Source organism: Palaemon carinicauda, chromosome 18 (genome assembly GCF_036898095.1).
Source record: "Palaemon carinicauda isolate YSFRI2023 chromosome 18, ASM3689809v2, whole genome shotgun sequence".
Classification (NCBI taxonomy): Eukaryota; Metazoa; Arthropoda; class Malacostraca; order Decapoda; family Palaemonidae; genus Palaemon; species Palaemon carinicauda.
Genome location: NC_090742.1, coordinates 10,224,603 through 10,232,102, shown reverse-complemented (window position 1 = coordinate 10,232,102; position 7,500 = coordinate 10,224,603).

The window sequence follows — 7,500 nt, the reverse complement described above, 5'->3', positions numbered from 1 at the left end:
TTGGAGAAGAATGACACTAATGTCATTTGGGGTGAAATTGCCCTCATGCTATGTAGACTGAAATGACACTAATGTAATTCTGAGAAGAATTGGACTGATGTCATTTTGGAGTGGAGTGGCACTAATGTTATTTTGGAGAGGAATGACACTAATGTCATTTTGAAGAGTAATGACACTAATGGCATTTTGAAGAGGAATGATGGTAATGAAATTTTGAAGAGGAATAACACTAATGTCATTTTGGAATCAAATGACACTAATGTCAATTTTAAGTGAAATGACACTAATGTTATTTTGGAGACAAATGACACTCATGTTATTTTGGACAATGGCATCAATGTTAATTTGGAGAGGAATGACACTAATGTCATTTTGTAGTGGATAACAGAAATGTCATTTTGGAGTGTAATAACACATGTCATTTTGGAGCGGAATGACACTATTCAGGAGTGGAATGAAATGAATGTAATTTTGGAGAGGAATAACGAATGTACTTTTGGAGTAGAGTGACACTTACAGTGTGTCATTTTGGAGTTGAATGACACTAATGTTATTTTCGAGTGGAATGACACTGTCATTTTGGATTGGAGTGACACTAACGTCCTTTTGGAGTGGAATGACAGTAATGTCCTGTTGAAAAGAGATGACACCAATGTCCTTTTGGAGAAGAATGACACTAATGTCATTTGGGGTGGAATGACATTAATATAATTTGAAGAGGAATGGCATTGATGTCATTTTGGAGCAGAGTGACACTAATGTCATTTTGGAGTTGGGTGACACTAATGTCATTTAGCAGTGAAATAACACTAATGTAATTTTTGGAAAGGAATGACACTAATGTAATATTTTTAGAAGAATGACACTAATGTCATTATGAAGAGGAATGACAGTAATGTAATTTTGAAGAGGAATGACACTAATGTCATTTTGGAGTGAAATGACACTGTCATTTTGGAGACAAATAACCCTAATATCATTTTGGAGAGGAATGACACTAATGTCAATTTAAAGTGAAATGACACTAATGTCATTTTGGAGACAAATGACACTAATGTTATTTTGGAGACAAATTTCATTAATGTCATTTTGGAGAGGAATAACACAAATGTAATTTTCGAGTGGAACGCCACTATTTAGGAGTGGAATGAAATGAACGTTATTTTGGAGTGGAATGACACTAATGTCATTTTGGAGTGGAATGACATGAATGTCATTTTGGTGCGGAACGACACTATTTAGAAGTGGAATGAAATGAATGTCATTTTGGAGTGGAATGACACTAATGTCATTTTGGTGTGGACTGGCAATATTTTGGAGTGGAATGACATGAATGTTATTTTGGAGTAGAGTGGAATGACACTAATGTCATTTTGGAGTGGAATGACATGAATGTCATTTTGGTGCGGAACGACACTATTTAGGAGTGGAATGAAATAAATGTCATTTTGGAGTGGAATGACACTAATGTCATTTTGGTGTGGACTGGCAATATTTTGGAGTGGAATGACATGAATGTTATTTTGGAGTAGAGTGGAATGACACTAATGTCATTTTGGAGTGGAATGACATGAATGTCATTTTGGTGCGGAACGACACTATTTAGGAGTGGAATGAAATGAATGTCATTTTGGAGTGGAATGACACTGTCATTTTGGTGTGGACTGGCACTATTTTGGAGTGGAATGACATGAATGTTATTTTGGAGTAGAGTGGAATGACACTAATGTCAACGTAAACTTTTCCATTCAGCCATCAATAAGAATTCATGTATGAAGGTTAATGATCAATTGTTATAAAACTACCATAGATAAAGGCGTAGATTTGAATCCTATTCAGGGTATGTACAGTTGGACCAGGCATTCCTAGCACACCTCGCTTAGCAGAAGTGGACCCTTTCACACCCTTACTGCGCGGTGAGTAACCAAACAGATAGTGTAAGGCATTGGTGGTTTATGGGGGAATAGACACAGGAACGCGTCGCGCAGTATGTGTGTGCCAGGAACTCCTGCGTCTAACTGTACATTGTTTATTGGGGGTAATTTTATTCAAAGCGTAAATTTCTTTACTTAATTACGCATGGCTTTATTGTGGTATCTAACAATTCAAGTCTATATATCTAAGTTTATATCTATACATAAATTATAGATAGTTAATTAGAACTTACAAAGGAAACAATACATTTCTATCCTTATTCCCGATATATAAACTTTCCTAAGTTTACCATAATCATACTTTCTTAACATTACCATCGTCGATTCTACAAGAATAGTTAATATCTAGAGATGCAAAAATACATCACCCTAATTATAATCCCTCGAAACTCCGATAGCCTGAAACGAAAGCTTTGAGAAGACGAAGCAATTTCAAAGCCAACCAAAAAGCTTCGAAACCTATTTAGCAGATTTTGTTTGCTTGGGAATATATCAAGCATCAACTCCGCCAACATCCCTGTTATGTTATAATTAATTCCTTCGGTTCGAAAGCACTACTTACGTTTCCGTGCTTGCCGACATCAAAGCAGAACCGCTCGAATGAGCAAAGATGGATGAAGCAGATGAGTTTATTTCATGAGTTTTGCTTGAGTCGCTTCTTTAGCTGACCAAAGGCAGTTTTGTTTAGATTTGCTTATCTTGATTGAATTCTGGGGCCAATTTGCGTGTGTGCAAGCTTTTCGCATGCAGAGAATGTTTGTTTTAATAAGGTCGTTTACTTGGCTAGAGAGAGAGAGAGAGAGAGAGAGAGAGAGAGAGAGAGAGAGAGAGAGAGAGAGAGAGAGAGAGAGATGTTTGATGATATAAGATCATTTACTTTGCTAGAGAGAGAGAGAGAGAGAGAGAGAGAGAGAAAGAGAGAGAGAGAGAGAGAGAGGGAGAGAGAGAGATGTTTAATAAGTTCATAATATCATTTACTTTCCTAGAGAGAGAGAGAGAGAGAGAGAGAGAGAGAGAGAGTCTGATGATTAGTTGAAAAATAGTTGCGGTAAGAAATGCCATTAGTGATATTAATAATATTAATTGCAATATCTTCTTAAATTGATTAATCACTTGGCATAAACTCAAAAATACTCAATTTGACAAACATGATAAACTCAACCGAGAATATAAAAAATGCTTCTGATATATCTGGCGCAAGGTAAAGTGTTAAGAATGATATAACCCAAGACTGAGTGATATAAGAGTGTCTAGTGGCACCCAGGGAGGGAGAGATTGTGCCAAAAACAAGAGCCAAGGGAATAAGAGATTGTTTAAAAAGGCTAGCATCGTAAACTCAAGAAAGTGACCATAGGCGACATCCATTTTGCTCCATTTTACCCATCTTCAAAATTTCAAACCTGCAGTGAATGTTTTTTTTTTTATGTTGAAAAGGCTGACACAAGTCTCTCTATTTTGATGTTTTTACTTTTCTTTATATATTTTATTTTAATTGTTCATTACTTCTCTTGTAGTTATTCATTTCCTTATTCCATTTACTCACAAGGCAATTTTCTTTTTTTATTCACTGTTGGAGCCCTTGGGCTTATAGCACTACTACTACTACTACTACTACTACTACTACTAACAATAATAATAATAATAATAATAATAATAATAATAATAATAATAATAATAATAATAATATTAAACAGATGAAACAAATAGGGTGAACTATAAATATGGTATTCTACATGAATTCTTCTTTTTGCAATCATATCCTTTTCAATGGAAGCCAATGGCAGAAAACTCAAAATCAATCAATAATTCAACCAATGGAAGCCGTTTCCACATCCTCTATAAAGGAAATTATGGTGTATATATCTGAATATGATTATTTACTTATAATATTCTTATGGTGAACATGTAAAGAGAGAAAAAAAAAGGTGAAGCCATTGTTGTTGATGACCATAAAAGGAGATGAGGACTTATTTTGGAGAGATGATTTGAAGGGAACCAATAATTTGATTCTGACATTCAGATATTTTCATCCTACCCCAAAACTCTAACCTGAAACATAATGAGGTTTATATTGTGAGTGATTTTTTTTCTGCGTTTGTATACATACAAGTAATTATTTCACCTTGCACAAAAAAATTCTATAGTTGTTCAATGCTGAAATTCCAGTCTTCAGGTAAGTTTATAACTTTCTTAAATACTTACTGTGTTCTAATCTAAGTTTTAAATCCCATATAATTATAAAGAGAGTTGTAAATAAATTAGTTCACTTTAATAAATTAATAGATAACATGCATTTGATAAAGTATGAAGGAATACCCATCTCGAATTTATAGTTGATTAGAAAATAAAATACATCTTAATCAAATGCATTTAGATAAAAAAGAAGCATCATATATTATCATAATATATATTCCCCAACAACGTAATTAAGAGATTAAAAAGAGAAAATATCGAAGTTCAACATTATTCAAACACGAAATTAACTTTAAAAGCTCTCCGGGAAATGGCTCATAAAACCCTCGTGATTAAAGAGGCCACACCGCTTTAATGGAACGCTTTCTTTAATGGGTTTGCAAAGGATCAAGGGAGAGAATTGGAATGTGTTTGATAGAGTTTGTTACATCGAAAAAATATCTTAAATGAAAGGAAAAGACATAACTTCTCGTGACAGGTAAAATGCGTTGTTATTAGTTACTAGTGTAAGTGACCCGTCAATTATGACGGCTAAATATTTAGATAGATATGCACACTACTTCGCATTTCCCAAGAGTGTTTAGTTCACCAAACGTTTAGCTGGGATCTACAAGGCACTAGAAGAGTTGGAAGATCCAAGGCTACATGGCTGAGGACTATGCAGCGCGAAGTAGGAGATGATGAATGGAGAAGTATTGAATTAAAAGCTCACGATAGAGACCACTGGCGAAATCTAATCGAGGCCCTTTTGTGTCAGTAGGCGTAGCAGATGATGATGATGATGATGATGAATATGATGATGATGCACACACACTGATTTTACCCTCCCCACCCCCTTCCCCTTTTCTAACTACAACCCGCTGGTTCGGCAATTTGTGGGAGAGTAATTTCCGAGTGTACCTCTCAGCCGTACAGCCTCAACCAGGGTATGACTATTTCCTCTCCACTCTGGGAGTCACAGGAAAGAAATAAATATATATATATATATATATATATATATATATATATATATATATATATATATGTATATATATATATATGTTTATATATATATATATGTGTGTATATATATATAATATATAAATATATATATATATACACATATTGTAAATATATATATATATATATATATATATATATATATATATATATATATATATATGTGTGTGTGTGTGTGTATATACGTGTATATATATATATATATATATATATATATATATATATATATGTATATATATATATATATATATATATATATATATATACATATATATTCAGACAATAGCTCTTTATTATATAGGGGAAAACTAACCTTCTTCGAAGATTTAACGACTAACATTAGAAGTTATGATAAATACGCGTTCGAAAATAACATGCCTTTTAGAAAATATATATTGAATTGAAATAAATGTGGCAAATCTTGCGTTTATTCCCTTTATAGCCTCCTTCCCTTAACATAATCTTTCTTGTTCTTCTTTACACATGAACACCATACTGCAGCCTGTCTAAGCGTCCCTAGAAATGGGAATCCAGTTCTATAGCTCTGCTATGAGATTAAGGTAATTGTGATATATACAGTAAGGCTTTCACCATGTCCATATTCCTACGCGTATTAGGGAATTGTCCCTGGAATTAAGATTTAGCAACATATGTACTTAACCTTCGTATCTAGAGGTGAATTTGTCTTTGAAAAGGAGTAAATATTCACAAAACTAACCTTATGTCATTATTAACGCGATCCTTATTAGAAAATTTGTGTTTATCATATTTGATCATTCAATAGAAGAAAAATAATTGTAAAGGCGTGTTTTATACGGTTGAACGGTTCGTCGAACACGTTCGTCGGACGCTTCGAAGAAAGTCTGTTCTCGCCTGACTTTTGTGGCCGTGGATTCATTGTCCGCAAACCATTATGCATTTGTGGCCGACTCCACCTCTTCGAACCGTTTGACAGGCAGGTTCGACAAGCAGGTTTGACGAGCCGGGTTCGACAACCAGGATTGACGAACCGTTACACCGTTTAAACCCCGCTTAAGAATTTACAAACATGATTTTCATTCCTAATCTCGGGCGTAAGGTAGCTGTAAAATTTTTGGAGGAAGATTGGACGAACCAATTTCCATTAACTCTCGAACATATTTTAACGATATAAATAAATCTAATAAGGCATTTAATCCTATGAAAATACGAAGAAAGATTAAACATCTCTCTTCACATATGGTTCTCCTATGAGGTAATATTATTGTCTTCTTATTCTGAGAATACATCAATAAGGGAATCACAACATAATTTTCTATAGTATTTGGATCTACATTAAACCAGCTAATGATCACAGCTATACTTTTTCCTGTAATTGAATTAGTAATAATACAGTCTCAGTTTTAAAAGAGACCTGCTTGAGAGAGAGAGAGAGAGAGAGAGAGAGAGAGAGAGAGAGAGAGAGAGAGAGAGAGAGAGAGAGAGATTTTCACTAAATCATTCACCTACTGATTAGATTTTCCACGCATAAATAGTACACGAGTTAGAATACACATTTGCAAAATATGAGAAATAAATACAATATTACAGAAAAGAATTGATAAGATGAAAGATAAAGATATATTCGGTACCTTTTCATTGTACTGTATAATCAAGGCACGTGGAACAACGCATAAATTGTGGAATAATTTTCCTAATTAGGTAATTGAATCGGTGGAACTTCAAAAGTTCAAATTTGCAGCAAATGTATTTATGCAGAACAGGCTGATATAAGTCTGTTTTTTTATAGTTTATTTATGAAAGATTTATTTTGATAATGTTACTGTTCTTAAAATATTTCATTTCAATTGTCCCTTACTTTTATGTAGTTTGTCTATTTGCTTATTTCCTTTACAGACTGGGCTTATACAATCTGCTTTTCCAACTGGGGTTGTAACTTAGCAAATAATAATAATAATAATAATAATAATAATAATAATAATAATAATAATAATAATACGCGAATACTAATTTTTGACACACAATCCCTTCTATCAAAAGTTATTAAAAAATTAGTTGAATGATATACACTTTAAAAAAAAAAAACAGCAATTTTATTCGGAAATTCTCCGTAAAAATACACAGTTCTCAACCGTATTTAAATAAATTACAGGCGACCGTAATTTTTACCCTACTTTGCTATTATCTTTTACGGATTGGTGGCAGTGATATCACTCTTTAACGTCGATATATTCGTTTTTAAAATGCCTGGAAACCTTATTCCAGGTTTTTTTAGAGTTTCTTTTTTTATTTACTTTTTTTTAATGGAAAATTTTTGAAAGGGTACGTCATAAAGTACACGAGCAAAGTAGTTCCATAGAGAAAAAAACTAGGAGAAAGGGGGCAAATAAAAAAT